Here is a 24,897-nt window from a genome sequence, read left to right as displayed (position 1 = left end):
CATCACGAGGTCAGCTTGGATCCTTACATGAGTGCATGACACAATCTGGAAGTAACCAGTTGTCTCACTGGTCAGTCAGGCTCTTGGTTTCCAAATTCACTCGTTTGGAAAAATTACCAAATCTATTTTACCAATTGCAAATTAGATGTTTGCATAACACTGAATAAAACTTATGAGTAACCACAAGTACAGTGTTGGCGTCCCACAATTAAATTACCACAATTAACAAGATTAAAAATTTCTTGGCCTAAACTTGGGTAAATCTGACATTGGAACACATTATTTCATTCTTTTCAAAGTAAAAGTCGATTCATAGTTGCATGTGTTGCAGTAACAAAATGGGGAGACTAGAAGCTAGAGGCTCTGTGCACAGCTACCCATCTATTATCTACTGTAACCTGCATGTGTGGCTTTAAGGCAAACCAGCAAGTAAGAACGTGATGTGTCCAAAGAAGAATTTGACTAATAATTTGTCCATATGAAATGAAATCAGGCAAAAAGAACCATATTTTAAGTCATATTTTGATACATAGATGTGCGCAATAGCAGGAATTAGCACAGCATGAAAGTAAAAGCAGTGTTTATCAAAATGTCAAAGTGCAATAAAAAATACTTTGCTCCTAAAATCCACAAATAGCCATGTTAAAGAACACTGAGAAAAATAGCCATGGGTATAATTTGGGCAAAAATTTGTGAAGCCCTACAATAAAGTAGAAGTAGTAGAAGTAACGAGGATCGTGCAGGGGAGACAATGTGGTCCATCAGTGAACATAAAAGTATCTTGACAAATAAGCCAATGATAACTGGGCTGGTTCACAGGGATGTGGTTTAAATCAACTACAGATGACTGAGTAGAACTTAGATCATCCTCCTCCATGTCATGCTGAAAAACACCAGTCCAGATGCGTTCATTAGCAGCAGTAACACGCTGGTTTATTTCAGTGCATCACTGGTGATGCGATTCAAGCAGACTGTGACTGATTAATTTGTGTATCAAAGATCTTCACACCGTGTGTGGAGGACCAACATGATGCAGGAGTGAATGCTGCATCCTGGGCATTTTGGAGATGGTTTAACAAGAAATACTGAGGGGAAGATAAAGCTTTCCTTCAGCTGTTGAAGGGATTCGATAATGAGTCGGGGCATTAAATATTCAAATTCTAGTTTAATGTATTATCATTTGTGATTATCTGCCTGTAAATCATTACAGTCTGGCTAAATGAATTATATTTACATGGCTACCCTAAACAAGATTTTTTGCAGTCTGTTGTTTTTTTTCTAAATCATGTGGGCGCAGGAGTGGGAAGGTGGCAGGAACATGTATAAGACTTTGTGGATTTGTGGAAAATTTACTAAAATTCATAGCATTGTCTGTGACAGAAAGGCTTTGAAATATTGCAGTGTATTAAAATTCAGGAAATGAACTCAGCTACATCCTTTTGTTTCAGTTAATTAAAGCCCTGGTGATGCAACATTGAATGAAATTACCGCCTGTCAGCCTCCTAATTCAAAATAACAGTGGGGTTCCATGTTTCACCAATCAGCTAAACATACTGGACTGAAGAAAGTAACACTTTCAGGACAGTTGCTGCTAAACTTATTGAGGTGCAGGCCCACTTTCCAGGCCCTATGGGGGATCCTTCTTGGACACGGATTCAGCAGCAGTAGGGCAGTGGGAGGTATTGGACGGAGAATATGGATACCAGAGCCAAGCTCGACTCAAAACATGCACACATATGAGCACATGCGCACACTCTGACATTCAAACAGACATGCATGCATGCACACACGTGCCGACAGCAGGCCAAAGCAGGCAGACTGTGATTGTACCACCACATCGACCCACCGCCTTCTGTTAGCTCTTTTCATGCTTGCCTTTATTTCATGTCACGCTGAAGTGTATGATGAAAATAAAGAATAAGAAGGTGAAATCAGGGTGAAACCTTTGAATTTCATAATCATGCCTCCAAATTGCAATCAGAAACATTACACTCCATTTCATCTCTGTTGCTTTTGGCTTTGTTTTTTATTTGCTTTGCAGCAACCTTCCTGCCAAACTAAGAAGGAATGAATTTAACTGCACTTGGCTTGAATTCCTCATGAGTAAAATGGGTCATACGTAACAAACAGATGTCTCATTTGAACTTCTGCATTACCAGATTTGAAAAGATAGGTGTATTGTGATAGACCATTCAGATCTGTACATTCTTTTTTAAAACTGGCCAACCGAAGTAGTGGACAGAAGCATTTGCGTGCAGGAAGGATGTGCAGCAACAGGACTGAACCTCCACCAACCCTTCTCACCTGTTCTTTTATGCAAAAACACACAGCGTAATTTATTCATTCTGGAGACTAAGGTCAGGTAGAGGTAGCTGCTGATCCCTCGGGTTATTCCTTTATAATGACTTTTTGTGGGCAGGACGGTTCACACAGAGTTAACTCTGCTCTGTTGAGAAGAGTTTCTGCTGCTTGTGCTCACCAGAGTAATGAGACATTTCCAGCCATCTCAGCTACCAAATTGACAGCGTCACTGACTGGTGGTCCACTGGGAGGTCTTGTTAGGATGTTGAGCTATAATTGCACGATATGTTGGCAGTGGAGGGGGGGCGCCATAAAGAGGAAGGGCAGAAGGGATACATTTTAGCATCTTGAGACTGAGCTGCCAATTTGCTGTGAATGATTGATCATGTGACTATTTGTTTTTTGTTATGTTGTAGGCATGTACTATTTTGAATCCTACAGAGGCGAACACAACTCTTTTGATACCAACGAACAAGCTCCTTTCATTTCTCTTTGTTGTCTACTGAATCAAATTGTGAAACAGTCATAGGACAAATGATTGATTACTATAAAATCTGTCAGGCTCTCGAACTCCCCCAGTTGTGTGAAGACTCTCAGAGCCAGGAATAGATCTAAAGACTGACAGCTGCCTCTCCCATAGGACACCAGCCTCTTGCTTGTGCTAATTTGTGCCAATGCCTACACATGTGGAGGTGTGAGCATATAATACCAGAGAGGTTTGGGTACACTTGTCAGAATCAGTCAGTCTTTCATGATTGAGTGAATGGAATAGGGCTCTGCTGCAGCTGATTCACAAGTGTCATGTTTACTATGTATGTGTACCGTATTTGGTAGAGCTCTCAGTATAGATACCCTCACTCTAATGGTTATATTTGCCACCAGAAGTTCAGTAAAAGGTACTGTCCCCTCTATGTTATAGAATACAGAAGTGCCTTCACTGTGGGGGATCCAATAGATAAAGAAAAGATACATAACTAGCTCAATGTCAACTCTGCAACTATGAGAACAAATCTTTGAATAATTCATAGGAGCGGCTGCATGCATTCAGTGTGCTAAGGAATAAGAGCGATACTCCCATCATGGCATCCCTGCAAGATAAAAGAAGTGCAGGGTATAGAGCATTGACGTTATTGTCTGCCATCCACAGAAGTGGTGAATAGCTGTCAAACCACAGAGGCAGATGAAGGCCTTTACCAAGAAGGGGTGAATTTGATGTAGCGCGTAGCTGAACGATTCTGCCAGACAAAGGCACATTTAACCAGTCTACTGTGAACATTATTGACTGGTATTAAGTCCTCTCTCAGTCAGTTCAATTTAGTTCATTTAAGAAAACCAAGCCATGCCCTGGCTCACTACATTGCATGTATGTGTCATGGCTACTTTGTTCTTTTGCATTGTATAGCGCTTAAGACCGAAACAGCTTAACTGCAGGCAGGTGGCCAGAGCTCAGCGGCTATCTGTTCCACACGACACTGGACTGACAAGTGATGCTACACTTAATCAAATTAAAAAGCAGAAACGGAGACGAAGTGAAAGATGCTACCTGGGCACCACTGACACATCTGCGGTGTCGAGTAGAAATGATGAGGCTGTGATCTCAAACCTTTCTATCGGGATTGTAGCACCCAGATCACAGCCTCTGCTCCTCTAACCCCCCTCTCACACACTCCCTACCTGTTAATTGGCTAGATGGGGAGATTATAGAGTCCCTGAGAGACGGTTGCTAGGATATTGATGGCAGCCACAGGGCAGACATGGTCCTAGATGTTTCTTGCCTCTTTGGTGTAAAGGTCTTCCTATTCAATTCTGAGAGAGCCTTAATGCTTTGTTTTGTTTTTTTCTTTCCGTTTTCTGTCAGCAGCTTTGAATTCGTCAGGTTGCCAACACATCATTAATAGAAAGTAGAAAAATGTGTGTTTATCGGCACGTAGCCACAATTTGCTGAACATCATTTTTGAAGTAGAAAAGAATCAATATCCATAATTATTGCTAAACTGTATACAACCTTTGAGAAGTCATTCTGCGCCTCGTAGTGCTCCATGAATTAGCATATTCCTTTAAAGAGGAGATCTTCTAAAAAGCTCCCCGAAGACATAATTTACTTGAGGTAACGGATTGACCAGAGGGCAAATCAATAACAGCAAGCGACTGTTTGTACACTTCAGCAGAAGCATAAATCCAACAGCATGAAGTGCCAATGCGCAGTTACACTGTAGCAGGTTGAGTGTGCCTTCAGAGCTGCTCAGCTGCATGAGTGATGGGGAAGTTGCCATCATTTCCATATGGTAACTGTGCTTGGACACGTATGCTGACTGTAAGCCAGTGCAGAATGAATTGGCTGCCGATACGTTCTAATCACTAATGTTTACTGTAAGCACGAAAAAAAGAGAAACACTGCCAATGTGAAGAAGGTCAACCCAACAATGATATGAAGCACTTGGATCTGGGAAAAAACAAGAAGTGAAGGCTTGCAGTTTTAATGTACGCAAATGAGCAACATATTAGATTTAGATTAAAACTTGTCCTCAGGCCATGTTTTGGTCCCTATTTAATTTATGCATTTAGCTTGTGGGAATAAACTTTTAACTTGTAATTACTCCATCTAACTTGAATAACACACAAGCAATATTTATGATTTACTGTCTCATACTGCAATATAATCTATATATCTAAACCTATATATCTATATGGGGTTGCTACCTGACACCTACTTCACCAGTTGCTGAGATTCTGGCTTTCCAAACTCCCTTTCCAGCAAGAACTTTTCACAAAAATCTGACTTTCAAGTCACTTCCAAACTCCTTTTCTGCTCACACTGTCAACAATTCAGTGCTGGAGGACGGCGCCATGAACGAGCTTCTGGCATTACAAGACATTTCATACCCAAGCAAGCAAATCAATAGAGAGGGAAGTAGACTATTTTTATTCCTGTATTTTGCATTGTAGTATTTTGAGAATTGCTTTTCCCCTTACTGTTTCGGTTCATGTTTATTTGCATCAATTACATGCAGCAATTGAAAGGTCAGGGGTGCTTCGGAATTTATTAATTATAAACACGATCTGGTCTAATAGATCTGCATATGTGGTAAAGTCGGTAAACTCCAAAGAAGCCCCAAAAACTATAACTATGTTTTCTATCTTTCAAATAACATCCACTCTGTCATCTTCTCCCTTTGAAATGTCATCTTTTATCTCATTAAAAAAAGGGACAATGTTTGAAACTCGAACTGGCTTTCTTGTCAGGCTCACTTCATTAGAAATAGTCTTGGTAAAGGCAAGGATATGACCTACAAGCTAAGTGCACAACTTACTCAAATAATGTCAACAGTACTTCTGAAAGAAACTATGACTTTGATGTAGTAGGAACCATGCTGGAACTCATCAAGTTATTAAAAAAAAAAAAACATTGACAAAAATATTGAAAATTTTTTGTTTTTTTCACAATATGTGCAAATAACCAACTACAGTATCACCAGGGTCAGGGAACAAGCTACTATGGTTATCGTAAATTTTAAAACAATCCAGACTGCTTCATTTGCCTTTAAGTGTACTGAAATAGTGTAACTTGTGGCTTTAAAGCGTTTCTACGCAACATTAAGACCACTGGTTGTTGCTAGAATATCAGCATCTCAGATCAAAAGAAAGAGGCACATCATCCAGACCACTTCCTCCATTAATTTTCATTTACAGCCAGAAAGGTGGTCTACATGACAGTCAACAACAAAATAATGCCAGCCATCCACATTCATCTGTTTTCATGATCTGTCAGACCGGAGCAGGCCTATGTGTGGAAACAGACAAAGGACAGAGAATCAAAACCGTTTAGAGACTCATATTGAGCTGAAATGAACACATATGACACAAATAAACACTTTGTTTTAAATTCAATAGTTTCAAATGGAGGGACTCACATGCACTGGCATACACACAAAGTCCAACCAGCTACCAAAAATAGAAGAGAAGGTTCTGATAGAGGGAGGATGTCTTTATTCCATCATGTCTTTCCATAGATACAGAGCAGATAGTTATTAGCTGCTATACTATTGGTCGATCTATTTTTAAAATTGTGCTATATTGCAGTTCTAAGAAAAGACTGTACTTATGGTTAATAAAGTAAGAAGTAAAGTGCAAACCTCCAGCATATAAAGCAGATATGCTACACACTCATCAACCGCTCTGACCTCTAAATCTTCATTTCTGTTTCACTGCTTCCTGTACTGGCACTGAATGCTGGTGAAGGATCCAAAATGCCCCAAAAATACCCTTGGATACTAGGCTGAAAAACACAGCCCATCCTCTATGCACAATGCCATCAAGAAAGGACAATTCATTTTGAAAAAAGGAACCAATTCTACAAACAAAACTAAATAAAGAACTGGAAACTAGACAAGCAAATCAGTATAGACACTAGTAAAACGCACATTTTGAAAGCTGATGCTGTATGGAGGTATATATATATGAGAATTTAATAAAAATTACAATAGCATACTTAAGTAAATTGAGACTTTAGTTATTGTTAATTTACTGTAGAAAATGGGACTGTAAAGAATGAAATTAGAGAAATCTAAGTGAGAAGACAAAGCTAAAAAGGAGATGCCATTTCGGTTCAGTGGCATCACTCTAAATGCACCCACTGTATAGATTACAAGATTGCTCTGGGAATTGCTATACCTGTACAGCGCATGCATTTCATCATGTAGCTCTCGTCTGATTTCCCTTGCTTATATCCTGTCGTCTCAGTCACTGTGATAACAAGAAGTGACATCACAAGGAATATCATTATGTATAAATGAGCCACCCACTGCCTCGGTTTCCTCCATAAATTAGCTGGCAGAAAGAACAAAGCTTTCAAGGAACGGCAAGATGATATTAAAATCCTTCCGTCGTACTGCAGTGAGAGAGGAGCTAATGGGTTGCTCACAGTGTGCCGCAAAAAGAATATCACTGCCGGATAGATCAGGTAGAGCAGGAGGTCCAAGGTGAGGGAGAACGCGCACACATATACCACACACATGCCGAGTGCTATGATCGCATCAGGGGGTGTGAGCTGGAAAAACTGCCACCCTCCATCTGAAGGCGCTGAGATAAATGAGCACACAACTCTCTGTTTCTGCCCTTTGATTTCACTGCTGCACCGCCGCTCCAGGTAAACATAAGAGGAGAGTGAGAGGAGATGGGGCCACTGAGCATGTGCTCGCACACTAAAACACATACGCCAAAATGTGTGCACACCCACAAACAAGAACAGAGAGGGGATGGGAGCATATGCATTTTCTTGTGCAATGTCATGCCGTGCCTTTCTTTTATGCACACATGTACACACACTCTTCCAACATCGATCCAAAGCATTTTTTCCTTTTTTACTGAGCCTCTGATATTTTGCTTCCTTACATGGAGCAAAAACAATCAAGGAGAACACTTGAACCTGTTCTGTATTTGCAGCTTGACACATCATCATCATCAATAAACAGCATTTTTTTTTCCTTCTCCCCGTTTGTCCCCAGTTGGCGACAGCGGCACAATCAAACAGTTTTCTTCAGTGTCTGTGTAAGTGGAGACAACACAATCGGATTAAACACATACAAAGATAATAGCTTCTCTGTAGCTGTGATTGAACAAGCCGCCGGGGATCCAATCGATTCTCTCAACTCAAACCGGAAAAGTCTAAGCGTCAACTCATCTAACGCAGACACCTTTTGCTCTTCCTCAATCCAGTTGTAACATCTGGATCGTAACACAGTGGAGGTTTAATCAGGGGCAAGCATCGGGACAGGAGGAGAGAGTGTGCTGAATCCATTAAATATGGATTACAGTGGTAATCGCCGGAGAGTGGGACAGGAGGGCAGAGGGGTGTGGGAGTACTGCCAGGTGGGTGAGCTGGTGTGACATGAACAACAACAGCTGAAGAAGAGAGACAACTGGAGTCAGCATGAGTGTGGCTACAGCGCCCTGAACATCCAGCATTAGCAATTAGTTAGCTACATGCTAACTTACGGCTCCATCTGTTCCACAGTAAACAAGGGAGCAAAGGAGCGGGCAAATGTGAATGAATGCAGCATCTGAGCGCTGATAGAAGCAGGAATGAGTGGGTGTTTGGACTTGATTTGTTTGCGTCTGGGTGCCTGTGCATGTAGCCCACGGAGGGCATTGGCTGCGACAACACTCTACAATCTGGGAATAAATGTGGGTTAATGATGCTGCGGACCAGATGTGTCTCGTCACATGTTGGACACTCCACAGATGCCACTGAAAATTGAATGGCTGCATATTTTTGCACTGACAGCTCATTGTGTAATTTCTATCCATAAAAACAAAAGACTACTGAATGGTCCAGCGACTACTAAATGGTTCGGTACAGAGACACTTACTTGAAAATTGTGCACCAATTTTGTATCTTACAGGCAGCAATTGATACTTTCAAACCACAGCGCAAAACTGCAAAGCAAGTCTTTGAGGTAGATTCACATCACTATCTCAGAGATTCATAGTTTGCAGCAGATAAGAAAAGCCATGAATAGATTTGCATTAAGTTGCTGCAAAATCGATTCACATTTCAGAATTCTGTGCGGTAATAATGGATAGTAATAATACGGGATTTCCATCTATAAGGAGCATCCAGAATAAAGTAAATGAATCTGTTGAAAACAACAACAACAAACAAAACAAGGGTGCACTGATGTATGCAATTACAGAACATGAAAAAATGATTCAGGAAGGCCAGTTTGAATTAGAACTGAAACATTTATGTGAGTGACAGAAAATTAAAGGGAATCTATTTCATGATGCAAAAATGTGAAGATACTGTAATGTAAGGTTTTTTGGGCTTTTATGTAATATACAATATGATAAAATAAACTGTTATTAATACAACAAATAATAAATAATTTGAGAAAATTGAACATTGCGTACATGTTAACCTCTGTGAATATCCACCTCTGCCACCAATGAATAAATCTGTAAAGTCCAAAGGAAACCCACAGAATCTATGATTGACAGCAAAATTGAGAAAGCAAAGTTCAACTGAATTGTCCTACCGGCAAAAATAATAATAATACGCAGACTGCACAGTCAGTGAATATGATGCTAGGAAAATTTTAAATGCAAACACACTGCATCACAGGGAGAATTTGTCCCAATTCATGCTGAAGTTACAACACAGTCTGTCAAAACTGTAGCGTATCAACCAGTCAAAAGCTTGAACACACCATCTTATTCAATGCTTTTTATTTATTTGCATTATTTTCTACATTGTAGATTAATACTGAAGATGAGCACTTTGTTGTTGTTGTTACATGTGTATTCTTTTACAGTTGTGATGTCTTCAGTATTATTCAAGAATGCATAAAATAATTAAATAAAAACCACTAAATAAGCAGGTGTGTCCAAATTCTTTACTGGTGGTGTATGTTGATGTTTTTATAAATGATAGATTTGGAGAATACGTTCATAAGCAATTTCAGTGACAGAAAATTTGTATAATTTACAGACATTTTGTATAGGTTGACATGTATGACCTTGCTGTTTTGTGGTTGAAAAACAGAAAACATTTAAGTTTTAATTTTCATAAGTTTTTTTTTTTAAACTGATATTTTATAATATCTTGAACATGATTTATTGGTGCTCAACAATACCGCATTCTACTGAGCAAAAGTTGAGCCAGTTTCATTTATTTTGCCAGCCAAAGAAGTGGAATCAATACTTTTAAAACAAACAAAATATATATCTCTATATATATATTCTTCAAGAAGAGACTAAACAATATTTCAGCTATTGCATAAAATCTAATGTTGAATTTTACAGTAGGCAAGTAATCACAAAAAAAAAAACATTCCATTTGAAATGTGGCTTTAGGTATAAAAGCCTTCTCATTTGAAAACCTTCATATCTGAGAAGGTAAAAGTTCTTTATTGGTTTCTGTGAGATCTGGCAAAGAGCATCCTGCTTTGGCCACCGGTGTGTTATGCTTCAAGCAGAGTCCTCGGTAGAGTTGTATTTGTAGATGAGACCCTTGACAGAGCGTTCTTCACTCCAAAGAGTCACTTTCAAAGGCACCCCAGTGGGTGGAGGATCAAAGCAGCTCAATAGCTGCCCTGGACCATCATCTTAAACACCATGTTTTTTTGAGAATCAAACGCTTCTCTGCAATACTTCCCCCAATACTCGGCAATGAAGCTGAGCACAGGAATTTGAAGGAACGATTGGGGAATGTGAGGTTCTGCTTTGATATTGGATTTGAAGAAAACATAAAATAAAGCTATTTTCTTGTCAAGATAACAGGAAAGGGGAACATTGAACTAATATTGCTCATATTCTGCAGATGATTTTGCTGTATTTACTCTGCTTGATACTTACATTGGAAGCAATATTTAGATTTTACAACCGAGATTGAATTGGCAGCGAAACGATCAGACTTGACTTGGTATGAAACAGCGTTGACTCAAAGGCCAACATAGTGTCTTGGTTGGATGTTTGATGGTGGCAACTTAAAAGTCAGGCGCTTCTCTTGACAAGCAGACTTTGACAGACACATCAGAGTATATCGGCAATACGGCGAATAAAATGAACGCGATGGACAGAGATAAATTTGAGATGAAATTGAAGAGTGCTCCTCCCTCTCATCTCTAAAGCCGTGTAGGAAAGCCCTTTTGCTGGCAATATATGATCAGTGGTAATAAAGAGAGAAGCTCTGACTTGATCAATCATTGCATGTGACAACAGAGTCCACCAAGGGAAAGCTTATTATTTCTCTCCCTTGAGTACTCTGCTCCATCCTGTGAGGCTGCATTCATTTTCACAGTGGCTCTCTTTTGTCTCTGCTGCTCTCCTCCTCTTGCACACCCATTCCATCATCACTATTCTCTTAGGCTTTTCCTCTCTGTCTCTCCTTATCACATTCCTCCATTTTCCTTTAATAAACAAATTTATCCCTGGGGGGTCAACCTATACATGAGAGGCAATAGGGATCTGACAAAACTGCATTATATTGTCAACTACCACTGCAGGTTAATACTGTCCATTTCCATGCTACAGACTAAGGCCTTTGATGATTGTCAATTCTATTTTAAAGAGATGATCGTGCAGTTTATGGAAACAGATGGCACCACGAGTGGCTTGTCTAGTCTGAGTCTTCATCTCTGTTGCAATCCCTGTCACCCTCATGCATTTTCAGGTTTTCTTTTTTTTTTTTTTGTTTCTCATCATTTCATGTCAAGACAATTTTATTTATACATAGCCTCACACATAACAAATTTGCCTCAAGGAGCTTTGCAGTCACCACCCTTTGTCCTCAGACCCTCAATCCAGAGAAGAATTACTACAAAGACTCCTTCAACAATAAAAGGAAAAAAAAAACTAGAGTGACAAATTTCCAGAAGAGCAGCAGGGGATGATCTCTCTCCATGACAGACATGCAACAGATGTTATGAACAGAAAAGCAAAACAGTGATTTGAAAGTAAGTGTTCATGAAAAGAACATTGAGCATATAAAGAATATGAGAAGACATGAGGAACTTTGAGTGTCGCCAGATAGACAAGACCAAATAAACACCACCAACACTCTGATTAAAGGGCTTAAATTATGCAAAAAATGGAAGACATAGGAATCACTTTTCACTTTCTCATTGCCTTTTAGGTTTTATTTATATTTCTTCACTGTAATTTTTTTCTAGTTTTTGTAGTTTGAGCTTAACTTCAAGTTACTCTTGTCAAACGCAGTCATGTAGCAACTGAACATGTTTCTCAGGATGCTGACTGAAACAATCCAGATTATGAGGTCAAGGTGCAGTTACTGAGATTAGGAATGTTGGAAACTCTTGGCATTTTGTTCAAAGAAATTACACAAGAAGCAGTATCAAACTGACATTTTCCATGGTATAACCTGTTTTAACCAATCGTTACCATGTACAATATGAACATGCATAACTAAGCAAACTGTTAAAAGTTAGTCTCTCACAATAGCTTCCTTCATTTTGGACTCTAACTTTCATTTTACTCAAAGCAGTCTCACAGTAGGCTTGCTATTGTTCAACTACATTGCAGGTTTGCTAAAATCTAAATGTCAGAGTTCACCAAAGTTGAACTCCATATGAAAAATACATTCAGATTGATTTCCTCTCCACATGCACATTCACTGACCACAACAGATCTATTGGAATGAATGACTTTTACTGCACACCTTAGCTGGGTGAGATGCCTGTGCAACTGGTCTTAAAAAGAAGAGTTTTCATTTATTTCAGAGTGGCATATTTCCCAGGACTGTGGTCATTGTGGCTCTACGGGTCATAATAAGTTTGTACTCTTCAGTGTACATATTCAGTGTAACAAGCAGTTGTACATGTCAGCGTATGGAAGGGGGCCTAGCATGTAAAATGATTCAATTGAATATATATTTTTGACAGTTTGCTCAGAAGTGCATTCAGGTCACAAGACAACATCAAAATTATTTATGCTGAAGCTAATAAATTTTAATTACATCTTTTCTGTGTCTAAATATGTTTTGTTTTCATAAACTGCATATTGTATGTGGGCATCCACAGTATTTTGTACAACTGTGTACAGTGCATTCACCACTGATTAAGTCCGCCTATATCCTTGCTGTGCTCATGCCTGTTCTCTCCTCAACATTATTCTGAACAGTAATATTCTTTTGAGATTCTGTAATTTCAAACTCTCTTTCATCATGAGGAGACACAATCCCCATGCAACCTTCACTGTCAATGCAAGATGCAGTTGACATTTCCATGGAGCGCAGTGAAACATGTCAAGGTGATGGATGGGAGTTGACGATTTTGTCTGAGATCAGTGGCCTCGGCTTGTGTCCGGTCTCAATCTGGTAGTTAGCATCAGGTTTAGATCATTATAATTTACAATGAACATGATGTCTTTCTAACAACAAAGGACAGGTTCAGATCTTTTCAAATGTGACTGTAGTGATTTGAAATGGGGATAAAGTCTCAGTGTTTGTGATGTGTAAAAATGCAATATTGTATTTAGCCAAAGCCAAGATGAGCCAACAGATTTTTGTACTTCCAAAGCCCCATAAAAGCCTTGAAAGCCAAAAGATCTTTAGTTTATTGTCAAAGAGGAGTAAAGAAACCAGAAAATAACATTTTGGTATCTAGAATTAGAGAATTTGACAGTTTTTCTTTTCGAGAAAAACGGTCAATTTTTCTTGCGTAGCTGTTCTTTTGTAGTGTAGTTACTTCAGGATGTGATGAATTCATGGTCAGTACGGACAAGTGGAATTACAATGACCAACTCTTTCAACATATTAACGGGCATATGGGTATGCTGATAATTAATATTCTTATTTTTCACAAATCCTAACAAAAGATCTAAACTAACAATGAATCGATCCCACTGGACTAAGAGCATTTTCTTTTCACCCAAAGGCTGATACAGCTAGTTCTTTGTAACATCACTCAATTGTTGTCTAAAAAACTACTGAAAACACGATGAGACACTGTTGTATCCAAAGTCATGCCCATGATGCTTAATATTGAATATATGCTGTCATGCTGTCATAACTCAAGCAGAAAATGTTCCCCAACAAATGTGCGATTTATTTGAAAGCTATTTGCTAAAACCTCGAGCAGCCAGCCGCCTTAAGAAATTACTTAGTCATTTAGAGCAAAAATGTACATAATAGCAACCTGTTAAAAAGAGTTAGACCTTCAGCAGGAATCAAAAGGGCTTGGGGCTGAGTGCCACGGACAGAACAGAGACGTCATGAAAGTACTGAACGACTGGAATATGTTGACAATAACAAAAACACAGAAAATGATAATGCCTGGTGACAGCATGTTTCGCTTGAATTTCTACTGAAGCCACTTTGGATTCTGAAGCATACTGTAAGACATAGTTTGCAGACAATAAGACTGTCTTTGCCAGGAACTAAGAGCAGGGGAAAAGAGCAGAAGTTGGAGAATTCTTCTTGCAGTCAAAATACAGCAGCAGCAGATTACTAAGCTTGGAGAAGAAGAAGATGGGCATTTACTATGGTACACACAGAGGAGTGACAGATTAAAGGGAAAAACCCAAAGAAAATGTCTTCGTGTTGGGTAGAGTTGCAACTAATGATTATGTCCATTGTTGGTTAATCGTTTTGATCTTTTTGTTTGCTCTAAAAAATGTCAGAATTGTTCTGCCAGAGAAAGCAAACAGATGAGAAGCAGATATAAATGAAAAGGAGAGTGTGTGGTGCAACAAACAACTTGCTGTAACACTAATAACACTTTGCAGTGAGAAAAAGAACAAAGGCAGAAAGCTAGTCTGAGGTCTGAGTCTGGATGAAAAATAGTTGGGGAGAATGAGTCAACATGGACTGTCTGATCTTCAGAGAGATTTAACTATCAGTTTTATTATCAGTTGCTAATGTTAGCCTTGAGGGCTAGAATATTTACCGTTGCTTGGCAACAGCTTCCCTTGCTAGGGGCGGGACTGTAATAATTGGAATCACCGAGCTTTTACCTTGTAAATATCAGCGCGTTTGATATAATCAGGGCAGCCCTGATGAGTCTGCAAGCATTTGGGGAAGCTTAAGACTGCATCTGTAAACCCCTCACATCACCAAATAATCTGGGCAGAACATCGGTTCAGACAAAGGTCTCGGACCAGATTTCTCCTCCAATTGTCAGGACGGGTGAAACGAGGGTAAATTGACCCAAAACCCCTGCAGTCTGAGCCCGGCTTAACGAGACAAGTGGACCGAAACCACGGCAGCAACATTTCCCTCACAGCATAGCAGAGCCACCTGATACCCTCACTGTAGGAGTCGAGGCTTTCCTTTAATTTGTCATCCGTCTGTGTTTGATAAGAGTGTAGAATGTGTAAAAAAAAAAAAATGGAGAGAAAGTAATATCCCTCCTTTCTCCCACAGCCTCACTCAATTTAATTCATCTGTGAATCACACCAACACAACCTCTCTCCTTCGCTGTCTCTCTCCGTTCATGCCCTCCTCCTTCATTTTTTCCTCATTTGCAGTCTCCAATCACGTAAACAGCAAAGCGCTGCAGGGTCTTCCTGCCACAGTTTTATTCACTAAGGACCAGACAGTCAACGAGAAAGACCGTGAGCTCAGACGGGCAGGCTTTAATGATATTAATCCTCTGTAAATTAACAGAGGACTAAGGGAAGATTTCATCAGAAATGAGCCTCTCTTAAATAGTGTTCAAGAGGCGTGGAGAGCTGACCCATTGCTGCCGGTGCTACTTACACCGCTCCCATGCTGGCTCTTCCTACTGTGATTTAGATGTCTCACTGGTGGGCTACAGTATGTATTTATGGTCTTAGTTACAGTGAAAATTTAGAAAAAGCAGATATAGGGTATCAATGGAAGAGCGGGTCCACCCAAAACCACGTGCCCATTTACGAGAAAACACATGCCAATTCAGATTGTCCACCGTCTCACTGGAGGGTTCACCAGCAGGCTACAACAGCAGGACTGACCTACATTTCACTCACTCGCTCACAGACGGACTCAAAGGCACACACGCGCAAAAACCAATGTATCCGCTACAGTTTTAGTCTTGTTGGGGCGGAAAAGCCTTTTGAAATAACATCAGGAGCAACACGGGACACTAAAGTTGCCAGCTGAAAGCCTGAGTGAGAAAAATTGTTCGGGGATGTCAATTCTTCCAGGCAGAGTGACCATCTTCACCTAGTTAATGGGGAACTCTGGGACACACACTTTGAGGCACACTGAAAACAAGCTCAGGCACAAAATTTAAAGGAAATATACCACACTGTAGCATATGCCAGACATGGTAGGCTTACATAAGTACTGCAATTAAATGCCATTTCAAAGTATGTGCTTGTTTTGTTTTTCATTTATTTTCATTACATTTTGGGAGGATAATTGAACTCTTATTCTGCAGAACTTATTTGCTAGCTTCAAATAAGTTATACGGAAGGAAGAGTAAGCTGCACAAAAACTTTCAGAAAACTACAATGAGGCAATACAGATGAAGGAATTATCACGCTAAAATGTTGTATTTTAGTTGCCAATGACTGATATTTTTTTAATAGAGGGTTTAATTTTTACAAAACTGCTTTAGCCTGTATATCATGGTACACAGGTGACAGTGTTAACGAAACAATTTGGACTTCCCTCAGGATTAATAAAGTATCTATCTATCTATACAAAACAATTCAAAGGCACACACAAATAAACACATTTACACATAAAAACAGGGGAAAAGGATATGATCTGACATTCATATGCATTACGCATCAAATAAATAAAGTATGAAGAACCCAAAGGGGCATGCAGGGTGAGCAGGGTGAAGCTGCTGTACTGTGCTGAGATTAAGGTTCAGAGTGGGCAGCAGTGACTGGGTGAGATAGGATGTGGCTGTTTTAAAACGACGAGCCATCTTCGAAGGGCTGCTACTACTTCCTGACAGCCTACAAACGGGGAGGTCTTTAGGCATGGACAGAGGCGACGAGAGGCCGAAGCAGCAGCGGACTAGCAAACCTTGGGAGACCTGGTATGAAAAGGTGTTTATAAACCAAGGAGGGAGCACGCTTAGGATTTGTTCAAGCAACCAAACGTTTTCCATTCTGTGCTTTCATGCCGGTTTGCATCTAGCGCATTTAAGCAAAACTAATGTGCATTCTATCTTATTGCTATTGATGACATGTCTATCAATGATACATATTGTTTTTGTTTTAATATCCCAGACCAATGTAAAACGTATCGGGGCATGCCATCCTTCAACTGAGCAAAAAGCATGAAAATCCCATAATGAAGAAACATACAAATGTGTGAATTAAATGATATGCTGGCGTTAGTACAGCAAAAATACAGGATTTCATATTTTGACATGAAGGCTACATTTTCTCCTAAAACAACCAGGCAATGCAGTATGAAACAGACATTACTGGAGTAAACAGTGCATTTGTTGGGACTTTTTTCAGCCATGGGTCAATAAATGTTATTGAGTTTTACTTGTTTTACAGATGATGTTGGGGCAGCAGGATGGTAAATCTGGGACCGACTCAAGATGCACTTCGGTGTGTGTGTGTCTATGGTAACGAGGGAAGATGTCACCCAGCGTGACTCACTCATATCTTTTTATGACACGGGAGTAAACTATATGGGCTATACACATTAATAAGAGAAATTAATTAAAATGAAAATGCAGAACTGTTCCAACAACTTATGCAAAATATCAAATCATTAAGAAATTAGAATATTATTTCACTGAAAGAGGCTGATTATTCTCAGACACACAACTTCGTGTCAGCCTTTTCAACAAAGACAAACTGAAAACAGCCACATAATTAACTGCATGACGGTTTAACATGCCCCCATTAAACAGATGTTAAACATGCTAGACAGGTATGGTCACAGGCAGCGGGGCAAAGGCTCTGACACATACACAGTCATCATATTATCTCTGTTGCTATGACTACAGCTGTCAGCAGCACACAAATGGGGTGAAGCAGGTGGGGGATGGCAGTAGATGCGTGGAGGTGGAGGGGGCAGCTCAAGCCTTGACTGACAGCTGTGACAGCTATATAATCCTGTTGGTCGTGCTTTCAGGGAAACGCACACACACAATATTCAGTGAGGCAGGTGTGGCCAGCTCCACGGCCGCTGACAGCTGATGACAACTTCTAATCACACACTGCACCAGAGAACTGAGGGTCCTAGTACAGAGGGATGTGGGTTGTGTTATTTCTTTATTCTTATTTCACTCTGTGCCGAGGAGCAAGACAGAAGCCCGATAAATGCATGATGTATGGTCCAATCAACAGTGAGGGGGCTGCTAAATTCTAACTGGCTAGGGACAGAGAATGCGTCTGATACACCAGGGAGATAAGATATAAGCTCTAACAGTCCCACAGGGAATGTTTAGCCCTGCAACTCTTTATTGCTCAATCACTGCTGGCTTTATCTTCCTCTTCTCTGCAGGCTGAGGAAAAGAAAAATCCATCCAGTAAGGTAATAGCAATGTGTTTGTCTCATCACTTAACAGCTGCAAACTACAAGAAAAAAGGATTTCTGGAAAACTGACTTAAATTAAATGCATACCGACAGGTCTGCTAATAAATGAGCAATGTCTTTCAAAGAAAAGTCCCATTTCCACAGCAGCCAGGTGCTGGAGTCGAGTCATACAGTGAGAAAACATTCAAAGAGGCAATGATACTAATTTATCAACTGCTAGCAGACACTGAAATCACTCAAAAATGCAGCCGCGTGGCTTCTTGGGTTTTCAATCAAGGATGGCACTCCTGCCTTTTCTAAGCTATAAAAACTTTCACTGTTCTCATTTTTCCCCCTCTCTCAAACACAGACACCTATAAGGCAGGAAGATCCTTGTTGTTTAGGGGTTGCTGAAAGTCATTCTGGGAACCTGAACTAAAGTAGAAGAAAACAAGGCAGACTGAAGAAAAGCTGGTAACCCAGAAAAGTGAATTACAATAGTTAGCAACAAAAAAAATAAACCTGCACAGATTGATGGAACCGAACAGCTTGAAATCATCGAAGGCTCAGTTTTTCATTTAAAAGAAAGGAAGTCTGGAGCACACAGTGGCGCACCCTGAAAAACTTCTGGCATGGCTGTCATTCTGAAACCTAGTTTCCATACCAAGTATGTGAGCGTGCCAGAAAATGGGTGAAAGGTTTGCCTGCAGCAAACTGGCAATTTTTCACTGCTTCCATGAAAGGTCAAAATGAACATACAAGACAGTGATGTGCAAACACTGCAGGATGCATTATGATATATAAGCATGTGCTATATTTGATCACAGACGTCATTACTGCAATGACTGGTTTGCTTCAAGCCTTGAGCACAGAAAGAGCAGAAGCAATACTCACTACTGTATTGTTTATAAGATGGGATTTCATTTAGTCAAGTGTAAAAAAGGGAAACTGATAAAAGGCCAAGATAGAAGTGGTGCGTTGAAAAGTACATAAAAAATAAAGGAAATGTAAAAAGGTGGAGGATATATTGGTTATCTGGTACATCTAGTGTGTTTATGGGGGATGAAGAAGGGCACAGTGAGAACTGCCAGTGGCATTGAGGAGAGAGGTCACACGTGCCATGATGAATTACTGTAGCTGAGGTTGTCTTGGCTGCTTGTTCATTAACGAGTCCTCTTAGGGGAGTACGCTGCAACAACACAAAAGGACATATCAACGCTACATCAATTCTCATCTGCGCTTACAGTGTGCCCGTAGTGTGCTGCTTGTTTTGGATCTAATTGTGTGCTCCCATAATCGAGTGCAGCTTGCCTAATCTTAAAATGACAAATGTTAATTTGCATATTTTATGGGCGCACTCTAATTTGATCACAGCACTTATAGAAAACCACAGGCACAGATTAAAACTGTGCCTGTGGCATGATCAAAGCCTGTATTATTTTAGCCTGAACATGAGACTTGATGCATACTCGAGTACTCTGTGCACAGCATGCAAAATATGACTTTGCCCCTGTTTTGTTACTTTGTTGGCTATAGTGGTTAGATTACATAGTGATGGCTGACAATGACTCATACAGACACCAACAGATGCTCCAGAACATACAGCACAACGGAATATTGGACTGAACATCTCCTCAGTCACTGCAAGGGTTCTGCCAAATTACTGTTTGAGAGTTTTTTTTAATGAATTAATTAGAATGATCTGTACTATAATTTTGATGTTACTGAATGTAATTATTGAATCTTAACCAGATGATTTGAATAACTTAGGGGTGGGGTGATTTTGTAGAGGAGTGCAGCTACATGGAGAACAAAATAGGAAAACTTTAAATTTTAGTTTTTCAGTGCAAACCATTGTGAGCCTTTCTCATATGCTTTAACACTGGGAAAGGCACGTGATAGCAGCAATAGTTAGTCATGTTGCTTCATGGTAACAATTACAAGATTTAGCCAACAGAGTACCTGTCCCCCCCACCCCCCTTCTGTAGCTGGTACATTTCCATACAATTGTCTGTGTCGCTTCCCCTGCTCATTTTGCTGTATGCATGCCAACAAACTCTGTGTCTTTAAAATTAAGCTTGAAAAAAAATTCCATGTATCGAAAAGCTCTTAAATTAGGGTGAAATATTTCATATCATACTGACTTTTCTTGCTGATTAGTCATGGAAAATGACAACTGTGCGAGTTTACTTTTTGTAAGTGGCAATAAAAAGTTGTAGCATGACGTGAAATTAAATTGCGTGTCAAAGAATCACATTGCACTTCTTGCAATGTGATCATTGATCATCAAGTAGTGTTGAAACATATCGGCCAGTTAGCTGTATAATTATCTCAAGTATACAGACATTCTTATAAGCCCAATGGACCATTTTGAAATTTATCAAGCAAGAGAAGCTAATATAAGCTCCATCTTTGAAACTACGGAAGAGGGTGAAAAAGGTGAGGCTAGCACACCTAACAGCAGCCATTCCACAACTGCTGGTGCAACAACTGATTTTTCACTTTCTGACCGGAAAAGAAAATACAGTTCAAGACTGCAGCCTGAGGCAGATGTGGCCCTCTGTCTGACAACCTCCAGCTGCCCTGGGATAGACGAGCTGTGTGCTGCTCACCAGGGTCAGAAATGTCTCTAGGGTAGGCGTATGTGCCATCCACAGAAGCTTTAAAACTAAAATATGAATATATGAATATGTCAATTATTATTCAATAACTTAGTACTGTACCCCCAATAACAAGGTACATTTAGACATGGCATTAAAAGCTAATCTGCACAGTGTGGAAGGCCAAGCTGAATATGCAACACAGTTTTCTATTATATAAGTATAGGGGTCACCGCTCAGTCTGAGCTAAAAAAAAAAAAAGACTTAAGACCCCAACCCTATATGTTTGTATTCATAAAGCAATATATAGTTGTAGAATGAGGTTGTCAACCTTAAATATTTAATTCATTAATGCAAACTAATTCAGCACATCACACATATCATCCACTGCCCACCCACCAGTCTGACCACGACGAATACTGAGGAGAACACAGGTTGGCTTGAGGTCCTACAAACAGCTGCCTTACTGCACACTGTGTGGCCTATATGATCAAAAACAAAAATATTACAGTTTTCTGTGTATATTTAGAGGATATTAGCTACACCTCATCTGACTCAGCTACTGTTAATTTGTTAATATTTGGGGTCTGATTAACACATTCAGATGTAAATAAATAGCGTTGGATTTATTTTGTCCCTCTTGCATGTGGTTTAATGTTCATTTTATTTTAACTACCTTTTAAATTACAGCAGTGGTGGATCCCCAGAGTGTGACAACATACAGATCACTCCAGCCTGTATGGAAATTTTGGTCATGATACAAATGGACAGTGGAGATGTCTGAGAATGAATGACGTTATTTACTAGTCTTTGTTTGACTGGTCTAAAAGTCAATCTTTAATGAAATAAACAAAATAATGTGATGTAAATACCAGATTGAGACAGGTAAAAACATTTACTAGACAGAAGGAAGTCCAGGATCTAAGAAAGATGTTTTTAACTAGTTTAAAAGGCAGTCTAAGTAGGAGCAAGTCTGTGAAGCATAATAGTGAAAGTTCACATGCTTTTCACATTCATGATGGCTTGAGATAGATAAAAGATAGTCTGGTGTGTATTTTGGAAGTTGTTTTTTTTTTTGCGTTAACTTGTCATTCTGATGTAAATGCTGCTACACAATGTAATGGCTGCAGAATAACACAATGCACCATATGTGTTTAGATTGGTTTCCTTTACGCCTCTGTTGTGTAATTCTCTCTTCCTCTGGGTAAGAACTCTTCAGAGGAAATGAAGGCTCAAGTTACAGCACAAAGAACAACTGGAATAACTGTAGAAATGCTACCAGGCAAAAGAAAAAGAACTCTGTTGTCAGAGGAGGCAAAGAATGAAACAGGAACCAAGGAAAAACAAGAGTGAACCTCGGATGGCATTCACTCGATGGAGACCGCTCCAGGACAAGAGGGGGTTCAAAACCGAATATTCAGCTGGCATTATTTCTACTAGATCAGTAAGCTACAAAACCTACTTACTCATAGAGCCAGGTGTTCACTCCACATTTATCATGGCATTGAGAGTATTGAGGGTTTGTATTTCAAACTGGGCTTCTTACGGTTGTCTCTTGCTTTGGACAGAAGCCAGGCTACTACAGCAACCAGGAAAGGAATCAGGAGGCTCTTTCTTCTATATTATTTCCTAAGTGGTGTCGATTGTTTCATGTCCTGTCTTGCTGTGAGGCTCTGAGGAAAGTGAGCCAGTCTCTGCAACAGTGGTGCCAACGGTAATACCACTTGGGGAGGAAAAGTTGTCCATTGCCATGTTAAAATAGTCCAACATTTCAGAAATAAAAGCACAGGCAAATCCTGCCTGGACATGAACGTCCTGTTTTTCATGATGGGTGGTAATAAGCAGACTTTGTTCTCGATTTGCTGTTTTTCCATGTTCACAAGCAGATTTCTTATTTACTGTAGTTGCTGAACAGAAGCAGGTGAATCTTGAAGCTGTCCATATAACTGTGATTGAAGATTTAATTGTTTAATAGAGTAGTAGGATCTAAAAGGACTAGAAATATAGCCTTGATGAGAGCAGTTTTAGTGCTGTGGTGAGCTAAAAATCCAGACTAGAAGCTCTGAAAGTAACACTTTGTGCTTTGTTCCTTAGTGAATGTAATATGCTTAGATTATTCATTAATCACGATGATTCATTTTTAAATGCACAAGTCTGACAGTGTCATTCCTCTTGTTCATTGTGTGATTTTGTTTTTACTTTCAGCAAAATTATTATATTAAAAACAATAAAATAATTAGTACAGAATTATTCATTGTATTGAAGTACTCAAAAAAGATCCATTGTGACTGATAGCACAGACAATAAACGGACGTAGCGCTGAAGATTCCATTAAATATCAAACAAGAACATTATGTAGGTGCATATCACCTACATAATGATCAGTGCTGCTTTGTCTAAATGTTATTATATCAAAGAGACACTACAAAGACAAGGAGAAAAACAAAGAAAACATTATTACCAACATTTCAATTCCTGATGCTTAAAACAAGGACACCTGGAGAGTTGAGCATCAAAAACTGGTTCAATAGTCTGATTTTAAAAGAATCATTAAGAAAGTTTAATTTTAATTCTACTTATAGGTCCATAAAACATTTTTTCTCACATTAGTTTATAAACAGTGTGCTGTAAACAGCTATCCTATATCCAGCACAATTTGTTGATCCATTATGCAAACTGAATGCATGTTTGTCTTCCCATCTTCTAACACTTTTGTCTTAATGAATTGTGCATCTAGCATTATTCTTTGTTATCCTTCTCAGTTGTTGCTGAGTTTGTTCAGCAGGTGAACAGTGCCAACTGTATGACCGTCTCATAACAATCACCCTAATTTAGAAAATGCTGCTAGAAAACACTTAACAAGGACAGGACTGCATTCTGCTGTCATACAGTAAAATGGGCCAGCTTTATCTGGTTCTGTGTTTCTCCTGGTAACAAGTATCCTTAGGAGCCAGCATTTCACACAAGTCTGAAAATGCAGGAGGGCACCCTGTTAACATTACATGAACAGGGACTCACAATTTCACAACTATTAAGCTTCTGTGGGCATGCTATGGGAAGCTAGACTATACATATGTAGCTATATCAATTCATACAATTAACAAAAAAAATAGGAAGCAGCTTAAGTTAAAGTGTGAAAGTCTCCCAATGAAAGCCCAGCAATGAAAATGTTACTTCGAGTAAAAGTGTGTAAATATGAAGAAAATTTACTATATTGTTAGTAAGCAAATACTCCATGCAGAAAAATTTCTCCTGTAACTCTTTTATTATAGTAAAATATATTATATCATTAGATTATAATTACTCGTGCATGAATGTAAAAGCTTAATTTTATTGTTGTAGCATCATTGACCAATTGCTCCTCTAAAAATCTAAATCAAAAATTGCTATAATACAAACAATACCCAAATCTAAATCCACAGCACCTGAAATAGTAACAGAAACTACGGACTATTCCAACCTTTTGAGACATTCTTACCTGTCTACACATACAATCCCACCCAGTGCAGCTTTAAATTACTGTAATTTGATAAAGGAATCCTGTCCAAATCCTACATTCAGAAATTATTAACATCTGATGTGTCCTCATTCACAGGGAAAGCAACCAAACCACCTTGACTTGAACACAGAGATGGCACATGATTAGACTGGAAGGGAAACCGCCTCTTCCACAATCTGTCACAAGGCTGCTCTGAGCAACATATATCTGGAGGTGTGATCACTCAAGACTTCTCTTCACTGACTGTAACTGGTAAAACCTGCAAAAAGCTGCCTGGCTGGACACAGTGTTAAAAGGAAATGCCAACTTTGTCTCTATGGATTACAAGTCTGGTTATGGGTAGTCACTGTAAATGTGTGAGTGTGTGTCTATGTGTGTGTGTGTGTGTGTTTTAGCATTTGCTACATTGTGGGGACAAAATGTCCTCACAACTGTAGGAAATCCAAAAACTACGTCACTTGTGGGGACATCTTTCGGGCCCCACAAGTTTAAACAGTGTTTTCTTGGCCATGTTGTTGTTATTTTGGTTAGGGTTAGGGTTTGGTTAAGGTTAGGGTTAGGGTTAGGGG

General features: G+C 39.4%; 1 protein-coding gene across 1 annotated transcript in view; it reads right to left on the bottom strand.

Moving 5' to 3' along the window:
* Positions 1-24,897, bottom strand: part of LOC110956001 (thrombospondin type-1 domain-containing protein 7A) — a 196,253-nt gene that overhangs the window by 156,834 nt on the left and 14,522 nt on the right. The gene's annotated exons all lie outside the window — the stretch shown is intronic.

Source organism: Acanthochromis polyacanthus, chromosome 12, assembly GCF_021347895.1.
Source record: "Acanthochromis polyacanthus isolate Apoly-LR-REF ecotype Palm Island chromosome 12, KAUST_Apoly_ChrSc, whole genome shotgun sequence".
NCBI lineage: Eukaryota > Metazoa > Chordata > Actinopteri > Pomacentridae > Acanthochromis > Acanthochromis polyacanthus.
This window is presented reverse-complemented; position numbering and strand designations above follow the sequence as displayed.